Here is a 22,433-nt window from a genome sequence, read left to right as displayed (position 1 = left end):
GTATGATGTGGGATGACGTGTATAAATATAAAAAACAAACAAACAAACAAACAAAATAAATTTCAATTGATTGTGATTTCAACCTTATCAGGACAGAAAGGGATCACAAGAGAACATGAAGTAGCAAAGACAAATACAAATACCCAGTATATGATGAAATACAAGCTTTTAGCTGCCTAACTGTAAAGATCACAGAATCACAGAATCACAGAATCACAGAATTTCTAGGTTGGAAGAGACCTCAAGGTCATCGAGTCCAACCTCCAACCTAACGCTGACAGCCCTCCACTAAACCATATCCCTAAGCTCTACATCTAAACGTCTTTTGAAGACTTCCAGGGATGGTGACTCCACCACTTCCCTGGGCAGCCTGTTCCAATGTCTAACAACCCTTTCAGTGAAGAAATTCTTCCTAACATCTAACCTAAAACTCCCCTGGCTCAACTTAAGCCCATTCCCCCTCGTCCTGTCACCAGGCACGTGGGAGAACAGGCCAACCCCCACCTCGCTACAGCCTCCCTTGAGGTACCTATAGAGAGCGATAAGGTCACCCTTGAGCCTCCTCTTCTCCAGGCTGAACAAGCCCAGCTCCCTCAGCCGCTCCTCGTAGGACTTGTTCTCCAGGCCCCTCACCAGCTTCGTCGCCCTTCTCTGCACCCGCTCAAGCACCTCGATGTCCTTCTTGTAGCGAGGGGCCCAAAACTGAACACAGTACTCGAGGTGCGGCCTCACCAGAGCTGAGTACAGGGGGACGATCACCTCCCTCGCCCTGCTGGTCACGCTGTTCCTGATACAAGCCAGGATGCCATTGGCCTTCTTGGCCACCTGAGCACACTGCTGGCTCATATTCAGCTGACTATCCACCATCACTCCCAGGTCCTTCTCTGCCTGGCAGCTCTCCAACCATTCCTCTCCCAGTCTGTAGCTCTGCTTGGGGTTATTGCGCCCCAGGTGCAGGACCCGGCACTTGGCTTTGTTGAACTTCATGCAGTTGACCTCAGCCCATCGGTGCAGCCTATCCAGATCCTCCTGCAGAGCTTTCCTACCCTCGAGCAGATCGACACACGCACCTAACTTGGTGTCATCTGCGAACTTACTGAGGGTGCACTCAATGCCCTCGTCCAGATCATCAATGAAGATATTAAAGAGGACCGGCCCCAGCACCGAGCCCTGGGGGACGCCACTAGTGACTGGCCTCCAACTGGACTTGGCTCCATTCACCACGACTCTTTGGGCCCGGCTATCCAGCCAGTTTCTAACCCAGCGAAGCGTGCGCCAGTCCAAGCCAAGAGCAGCCAGTTTCTTGAGGAGAATGCTGTGGGAGACGGTGTCAAAAGCCTTGCTGAAGTCAAGGTAGACCACATCCACAGCCTTTCCCTCATCTACCCAGCGCGTCACTCTGTCATAGAAGGAGATCAGGTTCGTCAGGCATGACCTGCCTTTCATAAACCCATGCTGACTGGGCCTGATCGCCTGCTTCCCCTGCAATTGCTGCATGATGACTCTCAGGAGGATCTGCTCCATGAGCTTTCCTGGCACTGAGGTCAAACTGACAGGCCTGTAGTTTCCCGGGTCTGCCCTCCGGCCCTTCTTGTAGATGGGCGTCACGTTTGCTAGCCGCCAGTCGATTGGAACCTCCCCTGATAGCCAGGACTGTTGATAAATGATGGAAAGTGGCTTGGCCAGCTCCTCTGCCAGTTCCCTCAGTACCCTTGGGTGGATCCCATCCGGTCCCATCGACTTGTGCACAGCTAAGTGCCGTAGCAGGTCACCAACCAGTTCTTCATGGATAATGAGGGCCACATCCTGCTCCCCATCGCCTTCCACCAGCTCAGGGTACTGAGTATCCAGAGAACATCCGGTATTGCCGCTAAAGACTGAGGCAAAGAAGGCATTGAGCACCTCCGCCTTTTCCTCATCTCTTGTAACTAAGTTTCCCCCCGCATCCAGTAAAGGATGGAGATTCTCCTTAGTCCTCCTTTTTGTGTTGATGTATTTATAGAAACGTTTTTTGTTATCTTTAACGGCAGTAGCCAGATTGAGCTCCAGATGAGCTTTGGCCTTCCTAATTTTGTCCCTGCACAGCCTCGCTACTTCTTTAAAGTCCTCCTTAGTGGCCTGCCCACTTTTCCAAAGCTTATAAACCCTCTTTTTCCTCCTAAGATCAAGCCACAATTCTCTGTTGAGCCAGGCCGGTCTTCTTCCCCGCCAGCTCGTCTTTGGGCACGTGGGGACAGACCGTTCCTGCGCCATTAAGACTTCCCTCTTGAAGAGCGCCCAGCCTTCCTGGACCCCTCTGCCCTTCAGAACCAGATATTTCAGCAGATGCCCTGAACACTAAAGATATTTATGCAATTCACATAAAGCAAGAGTTTTAAAAGCAAATCATCACCCATAAAATAAGAAAGATTTAAATGGCAGAATTAAACAGCTTTAAACTAAAAGAGGGTAGATTTAGATTAGATATAATGAGGAATTTTTTCACTCAGAGGATGGTGAGGCACTGGACTACTTTGCCTAGAGATGCTGTGGATATCCCATCCCTGGAAGTGTTCAAGGCCAGGTTTGATGAAGCTTCGAGCAACCTGGTCTGGTGGGAGGTGTTCCTGCCCCATGGCAGAAGGTTGGAGCTGAATGGTCTTTGAAGTCCCTTCCAACCAAAGATGTTCTATGATTTTATGAATTAAACAAACAGAAATAGTCCTTTAGAAGCTGTAATTTTATCACAGCAGCACATCAGTTTTATTTCTCTGTATGGAAAAATATTAAAAACGTGCCTTATAAAAGACAATATCACAGAGTTTATGCCAGTCAAGTAAAGAAAAAAAAAAAAAAAAAAGTAAAATACAAGTTTGAATTTGAAGTTTTGCTTGATCATATGCTTTTTGCTGTTTTCTATTATTGTAAAGGAGTAATTATATTTATGTTGTCTTATGTACTCATGCAATAGGGATACTAACAGAATAACAGACTCAGTATCCCAGCTATTGGCAGTGCATAGGTTGGTAAACTATTTACAATGTCTGTATGTATGTACCAAGGGCCTGACCCAGTGCTCAAAAAGTCCACTGGATGTCTTTTTTCATTAGGTACCAATATAATCTCATAATATTGCCTCTATTTTATTGTGATTTTGAATTTAAAAAACAGGCAAATACCTGGTTTTATTTTACTGTCTGTATGGGATGTTTTAATGTGAAATCCAAGTATGCAGCTGCAGTGCCTCTGTTCTAATCACAATCACAGTTCTAAAGAATAACTTGAATCTCTCTGATCATCCATGATAGGACCAAGAAAACTGGAGTTACTCCCAGTTTTTAGTTTTACTTTTTAACTTCCCTTTGGACTTAAAGAACTATCTCTGAGACATTAAAAAGTAGTTTGGGGAGACTCTAATCAAACACTCACTGTGCAGTTCTCCAAAAGCATTGCAAAGTTTGACAGAGTCTTATGATATGTAATTTGCAGATATATGAATACCCCTGCAAAATCATCTGTATCTGTTTTATTTAAATGCTGCTTTGAGTTTTGGACTATCCTTCTGCTTCCAAAAAATATTTCATTTGAACATCTCCTATGGTTATAGGGCAGGCCACCATAATATGCTATGACCAAAGTTTATACCCTTCTCCATCCTTCCACACTGCTAGACTATTACTTGTAACACTTCTATATGCCAGGAGAATAAACAGTTTCTGGTCTGAAGGGTCTATAAACTGACACCGAAGGTCTGTACATTTCTATTGCACTTTGTTCATGGTGCAACCCCACTCTCTGAAAATGTCCTCCTGAACAGCTGAAAGTGCTGCAAGCTTACTGTCCTACATATTTTATGTCCACAGAGAGGAAAGTGGGTGTGGTGGCACTAAACATGCCATGGGACTCATGTGGTCTGCAAGATCTCACAGGCATTCTTAAGGCTGCCTCTGTTAGTGTGAAAAGCAGGTAAGAGTGATGTGAAGCAGCTTCAAGGCCATCACTAACCCAAAACGTGTATGTGTCTATGTCTGTTTACGTGTAGATATATGTGTCTAAGTACATACACACATCTGTATAGATAGAAAGATACACATAGTCAACACTTCATAGTCCATGAGCCTACTGCTGCCTTTCCTGCTTTCAACTACAGCAGTAATGGCTGTTCACCATTGTCTCCTCTCTCTCTACTGCTTTTGTCTTCAGTATCAGATATTTTAATAGCAGCATGAAATTGTTCTAATGAGTGACTTGCAACAGAAACTCAAGTTCTTTAGATTACAGATGTTTGCATCAGAACTGCAACTTGCAGAGATAATACTTGTTTTATGGATGAGCTGAATATGGCAGTTCAGGTAGATTTCAGCAGGTTTTCATTTACTTAGCCTCACAGCAAATCAGCTGAATGGTACCATGGTACCTAGAGTGATCTGCTACAACATACCCTTCTGTCTCTGCAGGTTAGGGCCAAGGTGATCACAAAATCATAGGTGACTGCTAGGAGGGAACCTTTCAGATATTTTGAAGGTCTTGTACAGTGCAAAGTAATGTTATATAGCTATGCTCCCCACTAAGACTGGGAAAAGCAACAAACAGTTGAAACTGGTCTTGGTAAGGGCTGTATATGCAGAAGACCTGGTGAAACAGGACAAAATGTATCAGAAATGCAAGGGCCAAACACGTTGGGATGTCAAGATGCATATATCCACCACAATCAGAAATACAAATAAACAAATCTGTCTGCTAGCAAATCAAAATCTGATTAAATATGCACATGTCATAAATGACTTAAATGGTACCTAAAGGTCTTCAAGTTTTAGCTGATGGATGGTCTCTGTCTCTCATCCCTTTTTAATGTTTCCTTCTCTTTTGTATAATCAGAAGCATTTATGAACAATGCAGTAAGATGCTGTGGCTTGCAACAACCAGTCAGTTGTCTAGCAGCAAGATAAAATGACACAGAAGCAAAGTTATCCTCCTTTTATGTAAATTCTGTCTTTGACCTGCATGCAGCTGGCAGTGCATATTTTATTGTGTTCACTGGGTTTTCATTACACCCCTTGTCATTTGCTGAAAGGTATTTTAACTTCATTTAAATCTCCTTCTGCCTCAGAAATGTCAATAAATGTCATTGTTATCATCAGTTTTGTCCTGGCTTGGCTTTTCTGAGTTTTCTGTCTCTAGATTTGATTAAAATTGGGAAATAGATAGTGAATAACATATTGATTGCAGACTGGGAAAGGTTGCAGATAATTTATTATCTGGTGAGCATGATACCAAGTTTTTTTCTACTACAATCTTCAGACTAACAAAATTCATTCTGATGGGAAAGTAGGTTTTGTAACCATTCTTTAGTACAAAGTAGTTTTGCAAATCTTTGCTTGGTCATCTATGGACCATAAATCAAGTAAAGATCAAAGATAGTTACCCATACATTTAGTTTAGCAGAGACCTTAAAAAAGAGTCTATTAGAGGGTACTAGAGCTGAAAAAAAAAATAATGCCTCTCTTACAGGAAAAAATAAGAAAAAAAAAAGAATAAAAGATCAACAGACATTGTCTGTGAACACTAATCATTTTAGTGTTCATAATTCACTGTATTATTCACTGTATTATAATATAATAATATAATATAATTCACTGTATTAGCAGTAATTTCATTATATTGCTTTACCCAACCTTACAGAAGAGTGGGTATTTGGAGCTATATGTCTTAAACTGACATTTTTTTGTTCTCCAATACTGCATCACTAGCCAAGAGAATGGAAACTTAAAATGCCAGCATAAATTTCAGTACCAATGAACCCTCTTGAATCTTCCTGTTTTCAAATCTTTTCATGACTGAGAATATCTGAACGTAGCAATGGTGATGATTTAGAGGAAGCCACAAAACCAGGTGTGACATAGTCAGGAACCTTCAGTCTTTCCTGTTTACCTCTCAAAGAGTACCTGATCTAACACCCATATAATCTAGAGAAGATCATTTATGACTTCAGTAGTTTTTTCCTGTATCTGCTACTAGACGACTCCCTCTCTTCATGTCAATCTAATGCCTCTTGTCACTAATGGCACTGGGAAACATCCTCTGAGAAAATCCTTCTCTGATGTCTTCAGGGCCAAAGTTTTCTGAGCATACTATTTGGCAGAGGAGGCTGCCTTCCACTTGAGGGCAGCTCAGGGCAACACCTGATTTGCAATTGGAGGCACTAGGTGTTATCGTGAAACAAATCAGAAAACATACTAATATGTCCAGTGGGCCAAAGAATCACCATTATCTTTGAAATATCACCCTGAAATATTAACAGTGTTGCTGTTGATTAAGAGCACAGGACAGCTCATGTAAGTAACTGCTCTGCCACACAAATGGCAGAAAGCCAGCAGAGCCAAGAGGAGCATTACCAGTAGAAGCTGTTCTTGGAAGCTAGACCACAGTCCTAACCCTCTCCTCTCCAGACCTCTCTCTCCCCAGAATCACAGTAACTGTTGTGTGGTCAAAATGAACTTATAGAATAGGTGCTAATGCATGCCACTGATGCTAATCCCCAGTAGCAGGGGAGAAATATATGACACTCTTCTAGAAATATCTGAGACACTTAGCCTATTTCCACCATCTCTGAGTGCCTGACAATATTTAATCTGATCATTTGTGCTCCACAGAAGGTAAGGAAGAGTTACAATCCACATTTTCAGAAATAATATTTTGCATCATATAAGACCATTTGCTGAGAAGGTTAAAGCAGATTTTGTGATTACTACAGCATCAAATTCAAGAACCCCCTGAATGAGTCAGTTATCCAGAGTGGATAGGCATGGCTTCCTGTACAGCAAATGCAGAGTAGCAATGCATAAACAGTCACCGTATTAAAAAGCATCAGTTTACACCTCATTAAAAGGCATCAGTTTAGGTGCATTACTCCCTACAAAATATGCATAGTATCTTTTACTATTCCTTTGCTAGTTGTAGAAGTAGCAGTAGGACATTGTAGGTAGTAGCAGTAGCTAGTTGTAGGTAGCAGTACAGTGTATAAATCATTCGATTTAAGAGACTTAAATGAAAAATACTCAACAACACTGATATATCCATGTCATATCTCTGTAATAACAGCTAATACACAGTACCTGTCTGTAGCTGCTGATCAGATTTTGCACACACCTCCAAAGTCATAAAGATTGCCGCTCTAAAGTGACATTATCAGTCAAACAATGTATTAATGAATGATTAGAAATAATACAATGTAAGCCTTTCCAGCTGTATTAGAAGGCCCAAATTCAGTACCTCTGGAGCATTTAGGATAAAAACAGTATGTGGTAAAATATGAGGGGATTTAACTTATCTTAATACTATCTTCTGGGCATTTCTAAAGAATAAACATGTTTTCATCCACAAATTTCATGTGCAGTTGGAGACCAGAGTTACCATTTATTACAGGAAAATACTATTATGGAAAAGGACTAGCCAGATGAGCTGTCTCACTGATAAGAGATAGAAACAAACTGACTAGAAATGAGATGCCCTCCTGTAAGGTATTGAGCTACATTAGATTTGTTCTGTGTTTTATTCATTTGTAATATAAGAGGGTCATGGCACATTTACGCATGGTTGTATTGCTCTTCAGCTATTTCTTTTTTATTAATGTAAAAAAAAGTAATATAGAGCATGTACAAAAAATAGCTGAGATGTGAAGGTGAGCAAAATGGCAAACAGAACACAGAATCATCCCCATGCTTCTATTTCAAGCTGAACCATTGCATTAGCCTGCGAACCTCAGTTCCCAACCTCCTTGCCTCTGTATCCAGATCCCTTGTTCCACCAGCAGGATGCTAATGGCACTGCTGTAAAGAAGAAACAGACTCTTACTTCAGCTGCAGTTCTTTTGGGAAAGCTTCTATACAAGTTAAGTAAAAGATAAACATTATTAAAGTTATTCTGTTTCTTGCCCCATATTATTCAGACAGTGCCAATGACCCAAACAACAAAAGAAGACTCACTGTCAGTTGCAATCAACAGGGAAAGAAAGACTCCAAAGAATTATTTAGTACAGAAATATATCTTGTGTTTCATCCTCCTACATTTCTAGTCAAGCTAGAAAGGGATTTTCAAGAATATTGAAGTGATTTCAGCAACACAGATTTCACTAAAACTAATGGGACTTTTGCTCCTAGTTGCTTTTCACTCTCTCCATTAAGTCTAAGGCATTCTTTTCACCAGATTTCTACCTAGATTACAAATATCTGCAGTATTTCCCAGGGTACAATTAGGTTTAGTAGTGTCCTTCACAGCCCAGATAGAAATACCATTTCCAACATGGAAGAACATCAATTTCATGCCCTGACCACTAAGATGCCCTCAAGCTTTTGTGCATAGAGGGAGAATACATCAATACCTACAAGAAAAAAAATCATCAGTAAAGGCAACACTTTTGGCTCATAACAAATATAGAGCATGATCACTAACTAGATCTTCATTTCCATGGAAATCATGCATCTTGAACAGCTAACAAATAGTGTTAAGATATATAACTGAAAAGGTAAGCAGAGAAACATCTGGAATAAAGTTTTTGTTTGCATAAATATTATTATTCTGTGTTTCTATTGCAGCTTATGATTCTCTACATCATTGTGCTTCAGGCAATGACAAACCTTTTCACCTTAAAAACAGTCAATGGAATGTTTGAAATGGCATGTGAGGGAGGGGGTGCATGTGTATAATTTTTTTTTGATTTCCCATGGCATCTACTTAGCGATGATTCCATAACACCCCATCTATGCAAGGAGCAGCATCTGTATCATAAACTGTAACACTGCACTGCTTCAAAGCTGGAACAGATTTGCTCCCTACACTCACAGTTCTCTAATTCCTACTGCTGACACAGAAGCAATGCCCAATCAACTGACTGAGCAAAGTGTTGACAGACCCCAGAGATGCTTCTCTGCCCCCTCTGTGATGAGAGGGCAAAAGGAGAAGAAACAGAGTCCATTAACAACTTGAGGGGGATGTCAAGGGATTAAATATTGTTCTGAGTTTCAATATGAGATGTAGAATGAGTCAGAGCTCTAGCTGATCTACTGGGAAGAGAGGAGCAGGCTTTGGAGACAGATAGTATGGAAGAGGCTGCAGCAAAAGAGATGAGGCTTGGGTCAGCCTGAACTTTCAGGTACATCCTCTGTCAAGAAGAAACATGTAGCTGAGCTGTGTCACATATATCCTCTCCTGTGGCCCTTGAAGGGTGCAATTTACATTCTTGCACTGACAGCTATGTCTAGCATAAGGGAAAGACCAGTCGGGGATGCAAAGCCGCCTTGTTTCTCAGAGCTTTCTCTTTGCCCATTACCAGTGGAAATATCCAGAGCATGGGGGAACAGCACCTTCCCTGTAAACAAAAGTGTAGCCAGCAGGGGACAACCACTGCACAGTTAACCTAGCTGCTTTGCTAAGCAAAACAGTCATAATTTAGTTCCTTATGAGTATTTAAAGCCTGAAGTTTCCCTGTCAGGAAAGGGATCTGGAAAACTCCTCCTCCTCGGATAGACTATCCTCTAAGGTCTAAGATGTGACAGTGAGCAAAACAGCTTTCCTTACACACTTTATTATAGCTAATTATCTGGTTCTTAACCCTTCTCTGCCTTACAGTCCCCCAAAATTCTTCTTTTTTTGTTTCACTAAACCACCACCTTTTACAGTTAAGTTGTAATTCAGAAAACACTAATGCATCTCTGAACATTGCAAAGTTTGCTCTAATGAATCCAAGCAGAGAAAAATGTACCATATCTGCACTGCCTCAGTGAATTTCACAGAGTATACAACAAAAGAAATGTTTAATTATACTGTCACTAAGGCTTGTTATCCCCCCCACCATCCTCCTCATCCCAATACGATGGCAATAATCGAGCTAATCAGGAAGTTGCTGTTTATAAATCAATTAATACATCAATTAATGCACTGCTTAATGTGCTGCCTAAAGCAGCTATTATTGGCAGTACATGTCAGTTAATTGTTTCCTTCCTACCCTACTGGCTCAGTGGGAATGTACTGGCAGAAGGTCTCTCTTATGTTTGTTTTGCTGATATTGAGAATGATGCTGGACCATTGCACTTCTGGGTACAGGAATACAATAATGAGTATATCTCCCTGTTTCACTGCCTGGAGAAAAAAAAAAAAAAAAAAAAAACCTTGCTCCTGGACTTTCTACCATGAGTAAAGGGTGAAATACATTCCTTTGCAACATAAGATACATAATCAAGGACATTGCACTTCAGACTGCGTCAAGACCCAGACCCTTCTCCACCAGCAGCAGTCTCAAGATCTACTGAGGTAATACATAAGGCACAATACCAGCCTAAAAATTGATGCTATGGGCTGTAGAATATATCTGGCACATCAGTAGGGACTCTACACCTTTCAAATAGTGTTAGATGTGTATTCTGGAAAATAGCTGTGAATAATTGCAACCTGTTTTTCTCCTAACACAGCAGCACACCATAATTCAGAAATTAGCACCAGAGGTGTAGCCAAAAGTAGCAAAAGTTAACATCACAGTAAGGTAAAGCAGGAGTTAATTAGGTCCCTATGAGTCTCCCATTTTAGCCATACTGCTTTTCCTGACATTCACTTCCTTTCTTTGTCAGAACACAAAATTTGGACTAATAAGACTAAGCTTATTTGCTAGTGAACCTAGTGAACCTTACCAGGTGTGTTGACACCTGGTAAGGGTCTACCACTGTTAGAAGAAGTTATCTTGGCTTATCTCCATCGATGCAAAGTCCAACAATGACTTGCAGTTGTAAGCAAACTGGTACCAAGTTTTCCACAACACGTTGTTCACATCATCACATTCTTGACTCTTGTACCTGTTAAGTACAACCCTTGCATTAAAGTGGCACAAGATGATTTGTCTGTTCAGGTCATATCAGAGAATTTTGGAGGGACAATATGAGGATTGGAGTTCCATGTTGGGACTGAACAAGAACAATAAGAAAAAATATACCTTGTTAAAATAAGGAAAACAAGAAACTATTCTGTTCTGGAAAGTTATTATAGACTAGCAATCAAGTTCTAATTCTACTTAGCTACATAATTGTTCTAGTTAAATTGTATTACTTTGAGCGTAAAACATATCAATTCATGGGCTTTCTATACAATCAGAGTGCAATAAATCAAAGTAATTTGCTGCTATATTATATGTAGACACTTATGTGAGGGCTCATTATCTTCAACCTGCCACAAAAAGTTTTGTACCTTTGTACATGCAAAAAATATATAATTGTACATAGAAGTAATGTACCCAGTTTTGAATTTCACAGTCTCTGAGATTTCATAAACATTTTTAGAAGATTCTCTGTCTTTGCAGATATATCTCTTCAATAAAAAAACAGTAAGTCAGAGACAATCAATGTTAAGTGTATCAACAGCATGTTATTGCTGAATGTTGTCTACACACAAACAGAAGAAGGAAGGAAGGATGGATTTGATACAGATAAAGTAAACTTGATCAGACTGAAAGTCCCCAGATGTGGAAAAACTGATTCCAGCTATCATCACATAAGTTACTAACTCTGAACACCATCTTATTAATAAGACACTGAATAAGAGAAATGCATATCAGAATGTACTAGAAAACATAAACGGAAAAAAAAATAAAAATTCGGGAGCTGTGAGAGTAGTGGTGCATATGGAACAGACGATGCTTTCAAAGGTACTCTGTATTGACTGAGCACTACTTCAAATGAATGGAAAAAAAGCTCTCAGTAGCAAAAGGGAGTTGAGCTAGTTCAGTGCTAAATATCTTTGAAAAGCTCTCTCTATAGCGTGCAAACCCCAGCAGTTTTCAAACTTGTGAAATACTGAGTGATTACACACACTTCCACTATCCACAGTCCTGTTTTTTTGGTACAGTTTGGAGTATCACTCATGTTTTTATTGACAGACACCTGCCAAAGGATCCTTTTGTCTCAAGTTAGACATATAAACACAAAACTATTTAGAACATATGGAGGCTGTACAGTATTAGCACTGGAAAAAGGAACAGTAGTTCAAAACTGAAGGAGAATGTCATTCCCCAAGTAAAAACAAAGGTATATAGTCATGGTTTGAAACATGACATGGCTTCAGAACTGCAATGTGAAAATAGCTTTAAAGCCCCAAATGACCACTCCTTGTTGGGGAAAAAGGTCTTCTCCAAGTTTTATTTGTTTGTTTGTTTTTTGGCTACAAAAACACAAAGTTGCTTTTAATCTAAAAGGAAACTTTTACATAGGAATAGCTTGTTTTGTGTCACCTGGCTTGCTTTGTAGTTTTCAAGGGATTTAAACCAACAGAGTTGCCACCTTTCATAAATACACAAGAGCCTTATACTCTACAGAAACCATCTCTCTATACAAATTAAGGCATAGCTATCCAGAAATGCACTTCACAGAGATTTAAAGTCTCAGGTCTGATACCACCTTCTGTACAGTACACACGGTACAAATAATTCTGATGAAATTTATGTGAGGAGGAAATTTTACTTAGACTTTTGTCTTAGACCTCTTGACCCTGTAACAAGGTTGAGAAAGAATTCATTTTGCCTAAGGCCAGATTCAGAAAAAAAAAAAAAGCTTTCATTTGAATTCAAAATTACAGTTGAGATTTTAAAGCTGTCTGCTAAATCTAGCCCTATGTCACTAGGGGAAGCCATGAGTACTGTGAAACTCACCATAAGTAGCAGAGCTTCACTAGTCTTCTTTTAAATATTAGCTTGTTGAAGATTATGCTAAAATATTTGGTTTTACTTTTGCAAATACAAAGGAGGTTTTCTAATTAAATGCATTAGATGAGAGAGACCGAATAGCCTGAAGATGGATGCACAGCTTTGGAAAAAAAAAATTAAAAAATCACCTGCTATCACATGGTAGCATACATGATTGGAAATATTCTGCAACTGTGTAAAAACTATTCCTTAATTGATTTCATGGAAGAGAATTCACTAGGTCTGGAGATGCAGCTGATATTCAAATACATCAAAGTACTAGAGGAGATACTGGACATGATTTGTTCACTGACCAGCCAAGGTATAGAGGACATACTTCTGGACAGGAATGAGAGAGATTGCTAGCAATACAATACTGAAGGAGAGTTAACAGAGAAGAAAAGGAATTAAACAGATAGGACCTTCAGGATGAGAAGCTGGAAAAGACAATGAGAACTAGAACTAGTTCCAACTAAAATTTAAGGAAAGAAGATAATGAAATTAAAGAACTGCCATACTAACACAAAATTTAGTGTAACAGGCACATATCAGTAGGTTTGTCATCAGCAGAAATGAAGCAAACAAGCAAACAGCAGAATGAATGCATTTTGCCACTCTTGGGCTAAAGTCAACATATAAACATGAAGAAAGAGTCAAATAGATGATGGTCTTAAAAATATTAGTAAATACAATTTTACAACTAAACAAGTCGTAAGAGATGGGACATGCAGTAAAAAAAGCAGTGATTTATATGCTCCTGTGAAAAAGCCTCTCTGTGCTGACCAAAACAAAGCAAAGCAAAGCAAAACAAAACAAAACAAAAAAACAATAGACTAAAAATGGATGTTTTCAAAAAAATCAGAGTCATGGACCATTACAGTGCCTTCTGTTAGGAGAAGCTGAAGTTACGCTTTCTTATCAAACAGAAAAGGTTCCAGTTTCCTGTCTGAATTAATAAATTACTGCAAAATAGGTCCAAACCCACCCCATAACTCTTACCAAACAGCTCCAAATCCATCATAAGTTACTACTGCAGTGTGAAACGGTGATAGAATTTTGTTGGTAGACCCTAGAAGACAGAAGGAAAAAATTATAGACTGTACTTTCCATGAGCAAGAGCCAGTCAGGGTGTCTTCATAGGTTACTACTCAGACATGAGATCTTAAAAAAATACTTCCAGTAAAATGGATCAAGATAATTACATATGGTTGATTGTTGAAGAGATTATAGTTTTGCAGGAACAAGAAAAAAATACACTCAAGCAGCAAACAAAGCAAAACATGATAACAACGTAAAAAATGTAGCATGTATCAACATTATCCAGCAGTCCAGTTAAAGCAGCTTTAATAAATACAGATTGTTCACTCCATTGTCCTTTACACCTGTAAAACACTATATAAACACTAACAATAGAGGACTGGCTGCTCTCCCTGTGGCACTACTTCTTCCTCCCTCTACAGAGTTATGCCTAAACTATACAAAATAAGGTGGTGGTTGTTTGTTTGTTTTTTCTCCCACTCTTTCCTTCTGCATAGGTAATTATCTAGACATAATTTTCTAGGGAATCATCACCATCTCTTATGAAACATCCATTTAGAGTGTTTAAGTCATTTACAATTGCAACTGAGAAAAAGACCTTGTTTTGTTTCTTTTCATTCTTATTACTTTTATTTCTCTGTGTGTTCCTTCATAAGGAAAAGTTACAAATAGAAACTCTCCTTGTATTTTTATTATCAACAATGTTTTAACAAGTGTCTGGAGATGTTAATTAAAAGCCTGTGTAGTACCTACTGTCCCTCATCAAGGATGTTAATCTAGCAGATGCACATCATCTTTGCTTAAGACTTGGATAATCTGTGCTCATACAGCTGTTACTACTTCTCATTTTGTTTTAGCACTACTTCCATCCCCTAAGAAGTGAGGTATGGAAAGATTAAGGCCAATGACCATCGTATGTCTATTATGTAAAGTTGGAAAAAAACAAAACAAAACAAAACAAAACAAAAAAAACTGCAAAGGATCCTTGAACACAGCTCCCTTTGACATCTTAACATGATCCTTACTGTTAAGCTTCCTGGATGATTTTCTATGCAATAGATGTACGATTTTTATGTGATTCTTAGCTTGCATACTATAATATATGAATGACAGCATATCTTAAGTGCTATGTCTGCAAAGTATAAGCCACAAAGTGTTTTTTTAAGTAATCATGAAATCTAATGTATGTTGCTTACTATGACTGAGAAATGAATTCTAGAGATACGAGTGCTGTCGTATATTTAACATTGTAACTCTCTTTTCTAAATATCACATTTTAAAGTATCCTAATCTTGTGGATTTATAGCTAAAGTTTGTCAAGCAAGCTTTCATGAAACATACACATACACTTGTATATACCATTCTTCTTTCTTCCTTTTGGGAATCATCAGTTGTTCTTTCCTTTAATGACATTTTCTACCAATTACCACACCTCTTAACTTTGCTTTGGATAACTTGTTTTTTAAAATAGTCACAATCTAGCTAAACTTGTGAATTTTGCAGTTTATTTAAGGTAATTAGTAAAGAGGAATGAGAAAAGCATTCTCTGCAACATTATACATACTGCATGTTTAAGGTATGTACTGCTAAGGAAAGCAAGATATTTGCCACAGTTTCAAAATTAAATCAGCTCTAACAAAAGCAGATCAATCATTTCTAATGAATGAGGAATATGTCAAAAACACCATAAATTCAGGGTAGCAGAATACATGCTTTAAACTTTTCTCTCTGCTTCTTTTTTTAATGATAATGAGTTGATTGACATACTCCCCAGAGAAGCAGACTTCTGAACACTGATAATATCACCTGCAGCTGAGCAGATTCTGTCACTAACTACTTGAAATTGCTGGAACATGTCACGTATTCCTTTGCTAGTGCTGACAGTAATGAATACCTGGGTTTGCACAGATTCAACCACATGGGGGAATCACATCTTACTGTCTTCAATTTTCAGCTGGTAATCTCATACATGAGCGTATTTAATACCCTCTTGACTTGTACCAGAACACCCACTAATATCTTCCCAAGCACACATTTTGGAATCTTTGCACTTGAGTACTTCACAGGCAGGGGGTAAATTACAAGGATTTACCTTCTAAAGGTTTATCAGAAGCACAGTTACCCCCTACTTGTGCATCTCTGTCTATGCAATACCATAGATCTAGAATTACAGAATCTATCATAAATCCTAGTTCACTATGGGAACATATCTTATATCTGGAACCCACTGCACAGCTCCTTGCAGACTCCCTGCAGAAAACGAACATCTTTTCCTCCCCTTCACCACCCTGACATTCCTTTTCACCCCACCCCTACCTCCACAAATAAAACAATAAAACCTGACATCTTGTTTGTAGCTAAATCTGGATGTTTAACCACTGAAAAAGTTTTAACTGTTATTGCCAAAGAGCTGCCAAACAAGGCTTGGCAACTTTCAATGACATGCATCATTTCATAACACGGTCAGATCACTGAAACTGTGAGCATATTTTTTTTTTTTTTTTTTTTCTACAGAGAACTGTAACAACAGTTTGCAAAGACTCTAGGATCTTGATGACATTTTCAACCGCTGTCAAATCACCTTCAAAGAAGCCATGGGGTCTTATCCATTCCTTCAGACCTGTTTTGACAATAATGTGGCACTAACAGCTGATTGTTGCTCTAACTATCTAGATAACATGTCATAACTTTGTTCAAACATCTGCTATTAATTTACATTGGGAAACAGCCAACAGGACCTGCTTTTTTCTTTTTTTTTTTTTTTTTTTTTTTTTCCCCAGCACAGTACTTACAGTGTAGATCTTGGAAAAAAATGATGCAAACATTGTTCACCTGGTACACATTTCAAACCTTTTCAGTGACTGAACTTAGAGTGTATGTAAAACATCTAACATGAGAGGACAGCTCTGCTACTTTAATTGCAGTCAGCATGTTAACTACATTATCTGTAGTAACAGATGGGCTCTGACAATACTACTTCAAGTCTTACTGACACACAACACTAGTCAACACATGAACAAAGTTCTGATCATTCAGCTACCAGAATGATCTGACTTGTTCAACTCTCTCTTTTGCAACACAAAGTCTTAATCTGATGTTATCTGGTTTTGAAATATTTTGTTATTGTCACTCAATGCACTGTGGCCCTAAAGGTTATAAAAGATACATCAGAAGCTTCTGATATCCTTTGGCCTTTGATTTCTCCACAGGCTTATAAAAACATTTACAAATGTTTCCTCCTGGGAATGTAATACTTAGACTGAATTTCATGTAAAGACATCCAAATGCTTTCTTTCAACCACTGAACATAAAGTAAACACAACAAAGGATCTATCTTCTCTGTTATCAGCTTCACTCTGTGGTTCATCCCTAAAGTCCTAGTACCCTGCTTGTCAAAGCTATATACAAACTAATTCAATTCTAGGTTCTTTTTTTGAAGTCACCAACCAGTATCCACCAAACCAAAACTGAGTGGTCCCAAGTACTTCACTTCAGGGACTATAGCCCTTACGCACTGTGGATAAGACAGTTGGTTTGGTTCCCTTCAGTTCCCTTCACCTTGTATAGTCCCACAATATTACCACAGCATCTTCTGCATCTTAAAATCTCTCTACATATTTTCATTTTGTGTTCCAAATGATGTAATACAGACCCTTGGCTCTCATGCTAGCAAAAATGTACTTCCTTATCTGCCTTCACACCACTTCAGATATTTAAATAAGGCAAAAAGCCACACCCGAAAAAGTAACTTTACTACAAGTATAAAGCTAGGGTCCGGGGGAGGTCTGGATGAAGTGCCAAGTAGTGCTGAGACATCCTTAACTAGTGTGGATGCAAGCCATTCTGCACCATTTTGACTAGAGAAAGAATAATTTCCTGAAATGGAAGAAGGTAGCAGTGCATATATAACTAAACACAGCAGTAGAATCTGTAATGTGGCCACATGATGATTTCAGTTTCCCTTACACCAACATTAAAAGTGCTGTCTATATGGATTTGCACTATCTTTCTACTTTGGGATTCACCAGCTGTCTCCAATCTGCCTTCCAGAACAATTCCACATTTTTCTCTTCGGAAGCATCATTACTGTATTGCTGGCTTTATAACTCACATTGCTATAGCAAGTACCACACTTTGTCTCACTATCATCTGTGTTTTGAATGTTTCAGTATGCAATTATTTCAAAATTAGATATTTTCATTCTTAAGACTGAAAAGACATTTTTGAATTGTGATCTCAATGTGTTTCAGTTGAACTGCTTTTTGCATTTGGTCACTGTGGGGCTATGTATAGATTGCTGGGGTTTTCCTGATGGTGAGATACTTAAGGGTCATATCTAGAAAAGAAAAGTGATGGGAACTGGGGTGTCCCAGACCACTTTTGACAGAGAACACAGAATGAGTTTTGGCCACCTATGAGAGACAGAACATTTTTGGAACACTGAGCTTCTTTGCTAGAAGAAGGAAAAAAAAGACACAGGTATCCTGTTCAGCACATGCACAAGTATACCCTTCCTAACTCAGCAAGAGTCGATGCATTTAGCAGGATGTTAAGTACTTAATCAAGCTATCACATAATACGAAGACCAAAGGGTTTCTCTGAAACTGGTAAAGCTATATATATTTTAATAGTGGCAAACAGAAGGATAAAAAAAAAAAATAGTCTGTGCTTTAGGATTTCGTAATTTTGCAGCTCCACAAAACTATTCTTTTTTAATGATTAGAAAAGCACTTCACTGCCCTGTGAAGTGTGTTCTTGAAGAACTTCAAGATCTACCAGTTCTTCATAACTGAAAACATAGAAATGTGTGAACATAACTCATTTTTATAGGATCACATAGATTGGAAATTACCTTCAAGACCATCAAGTCCAACCATCAACCTGACCTACTGAGTCCATCACTAAATCATGTCCCTTAATGACATGTTCTTAAACACCTCCTTATCAGAGCATTCCCTCCATTCCATCAAGTAGCTCTAATATTAATCATTTCACCAGCCACTCACTTAATATGTAGTATATCATATACCACATCACAAGTAGAGTGGTCTCCTTATACAAATAAGAACAAAAATTTCACCTGTGATTGGTTCCTGTTAACCACAGCATATAGAGTGGGAACACAACTTGGATCCAGTTTATGTTATATTCCAGGGTCAGACAATATCTTAAAGATGAACACAAAACTAGGAAGTAACACCTTGTTCCTTGGTCAGTGTTTCTGAGAGCACTGTGTCACTTATTTTGACATTAAATGGAATCAGTAAATTCACCAAATAAAAGCAAAAATGTCTCTACATGAGCATGGAACAGGCTCCCCAGGGAAGTGGTCACTGCACCGAGCCTGTCTGAATTTAAGAAGAGATTGGACTGTGAACTTAGGCACATGGTCTGAACTTTTGGGTAGACCTGTGCGGTGTCAAGAGTTGGACTTGATGATCCTTAAGGGTCCCTTCCAACTCAGGATATTCTATGATTCTATGATTCTATATGCCATAAAATATATTAGATTACCTTCATCCTTTTTTGTTTTATTACCACCTACACATACTCATACACTGAGTAGAAAACCTATTTTTTCATCATTGATTGCGGTTTAGAAAACCTCATGACATGATCAAAAAACTAGTAATGATTGCTATGTACAAATATTTTTCTTTGCCTAAGAATGGATATATAGATGCCAGGAAGAGATCTAAATTATTGTAGAAAATAAATAAATAATAATTAAAAAAAAAAAAATGCTACTCACAAGGACTTATTTGATTTCTACACAAATTTCTTGATGGCATTAGAGCTTTGTGATTTAATTTTCCACATTTCCTATTTCTCTTTGATGATCTCCTATTACCACAGATGTTCAAAGTAGTGGATATTTCTTGTCCAGAATAACAATTTATGGTTTAAAAGTTGACTTTATACCAAGGAATTTATTTTCTTATTAAATGTCATTTCTTGTTAATATTGCAATATTGCGTATAATTTCTTGTTCCTATAACAATTTTAAATAAAGATATCGTTACATCATTGGAAACAGAGCTGTTGTGGTTTTTTGTTGTTTGTTTGTTAGTTTCTCTGTTTATTTATTTATTTATTTATTGAATATCCTGGAAGGGTTTTGCTAACACTGTGGTTCCCTGAGTAGGCACAGGAAAATGGCCAAATTGAAGGGTGGTAGCTAACAGGTAAGCTAACAGGTAGCTAACTTTTGTCAAAGGCAGACAAAATAAACTACTCCTTAGCACTGATAGATTATTTGTTTGATAAAGAAAAAAAAAAACAAGGGTATGGGAAGAAAATACAATTTTAATAGAAAGTTAGTTGAGTGCACTGCAGCAAGGAATTTGAATATAAGTCAAAATTGCATATTGTTTCACTTATCTTCCATGTTTTTCTGTGATGCTAATGAGAAAAGTGTCTTTAAAAGATCAACAGAGAAACATGAGTTTGTGTACCAGAGAATTATATTTTGGATGCAAGGTCATAAAATTTAGGTCATACAGTCCAGTGCACAAAGCGGTGCTGATAAATTCTGACTGAGGTGGTAATCAGTGAGGATGGAAGGCATATAAAGAATTAAAGAAAACACCAGTTTTCAGATGGCTGTAATGCACTGAAGAGCTTCTATACTCAGATGCAATACAAATAAGTTAAAACAAAACGCAACCTGCAGTGTATAGATATTTAGCCAAACACTCTGAAAGTTGAAGGGTTCAGACCCTTTCTATATTAATAAATATCACACAGTCTCATAACCTGGGCCCTACAAGTTTAAACATAAATTGAAATAGGAGGTATGATGCAGCACTGACTATGGCTGCTGAAAAAATTTCTGCAAATAAGGATTTTATCAAATCACAGAGCATCAACTAAAACAAATAACAAAAGCATTTCATTTTCAGAACAAAATACTTTCAAAGCTTTCAAACCACCTTAGTTTTCAAAGGTAATTCTTGTTTAAAAATCCTTAAAATTATTTTTTTCATCTTGAGTCAAAAAGTTTATCTATGAATTTTATTTATATATTTATTTGGAGACAAAAAGTGCAAGAAATTGCAGTATGTTCACCATTGGCATGCTGGCAATGAACACAAGCAGAACTACTGTGCAGAAGGCAGAGTAGCAGCATGCCTGTTAAATCCTGATGTGATCTGAAAGCTCAGCATTATGATGGGGTTTAAAGCACAATAAAAATTAAAAAAATAATTTAAATTAATTTAAAAAATTAAAGCACAAAAAAAAAAAAAAAAAAAAAAAAAAAAAGCTCTCAACCCAACCACAAGAGCTTGTCCACTTCAGGAGAATATAAAATCTCAGTTTCCCTTGCCAAAAAGACATCAAGTGTGTAGGCTGTATGAATTATCTTTTCAAACTTTTTTCCCCTACAAAGACTAATTATTTTTTATTTAAGTATTTAAACTTGTATGCAATTATTTTCTACTTCCAGGATCTGCCTTGTTTACATAAAACAGTAGCTAATTTCAAAGTCAACATCACCCAACACATATTTCTATTTTCATCAGCCTCCAGTCCTCCCAGGAGTTCAATAGTTTTGGTAGTCTTTATCAATGCTTCAGATTGATAAAGAATTCCTTTGGGAACCCTTCTCAAAAACCCATCAAAAATTCTTCACCCAGAGATAATTTTCTCTATAGCTTTTTGCTTATATTTCACTGTGAACCTTCCAAGTTCCACAAGAGGTTGATATCACAGAATCTTCTAGGATGGAAGAGACCTCCAGGATCACCTAGTCCAGCCTCTGACCTAACACTAACCAGTCCTCCACTAAACCATACCAATAAGCTCTACATCTACATCTTTTGAAGACCTCCAGGGCTGGTGATTCAACCACTTCCCCAGGCAGGCCATTCCAATGCCTAACAACCCTTTTGGTAAAGAAGTTTTTCCTAATATCCAACCTAAAACATCCCTGGTGCAACTTTAGCCCATTCCCCCTTGTCCTGTCTCCAGGCACATGGGAGAATAGACCAATCCCCACCTCACTACAGCCTCCTTTAAGGTATCTGTAGAGAGCAATAAGGTCACCCCTGAGCCTCCTTTTCTCCAGGCTGAACAAGCCCAGCTCCCTCAGCCGCTCCTCGTAAGACTTGTTCTCCAGACCCCTCACCAGCTTTGTTGCCCTTCTCTGAACTCGCTCAAGCACCTCGATGTCCTTCTTGTAGCGAGGGGCCCAAAACTGAACACAGTACTCGAGGTGCAGCCTCAACAGAGCCGAGTACAGGGGGACAATTGCTTCCCTAGACCTTCTGGCCACACTGCTTCTTATGCAGGCCAGGATGCTGTTGGCCTTCTTGACCACCTGAGCACACTGCTGGCTCATATTCAGCTGACTATCAATCAATACTTCCAGGTCCTTCTTTGCCAGGCAGCTTTCTAACCACTCATCTCCCCGCCTGTAGCGCTGCTTGGGGTTGTTGTGCCCCAGGTACAGGACCCTGTATGACCTAAGCTTGCCTTATACGTGTATACCTGGAAAGCAGTGTTATAGCATAATGAAACAGAGAGTATTTTCCCAGACATCTACATATTCCAGCCTCACTTTCTGTTACAAATCTATAGCTCAAACCAGGCTGGCTGGTCTTCAGCTTCCACTGCTCCTAAAATGGAGAAGATACTCTGTGGCAATAATTAGGTCCACGTGCCACGGATCAAGCTGCCAAAACAGCACATTAAC

Source organism: Netta rufina (assembly GCF_964035555.1).
Source record: "Netta rufina genome assembly, chromosome: 1".
Classification (NCBI taxonomy): domain Eukaryota; kingdom Metazoa; phylum Chordata; class Aves; order Anseriformes; family Anatidae; genus Netta; species Netta rufina.
The sequence above is the reverse complement of the archived record's forward strand: the minus strand, read 5'-3'. Positions refer to the sequence as shown.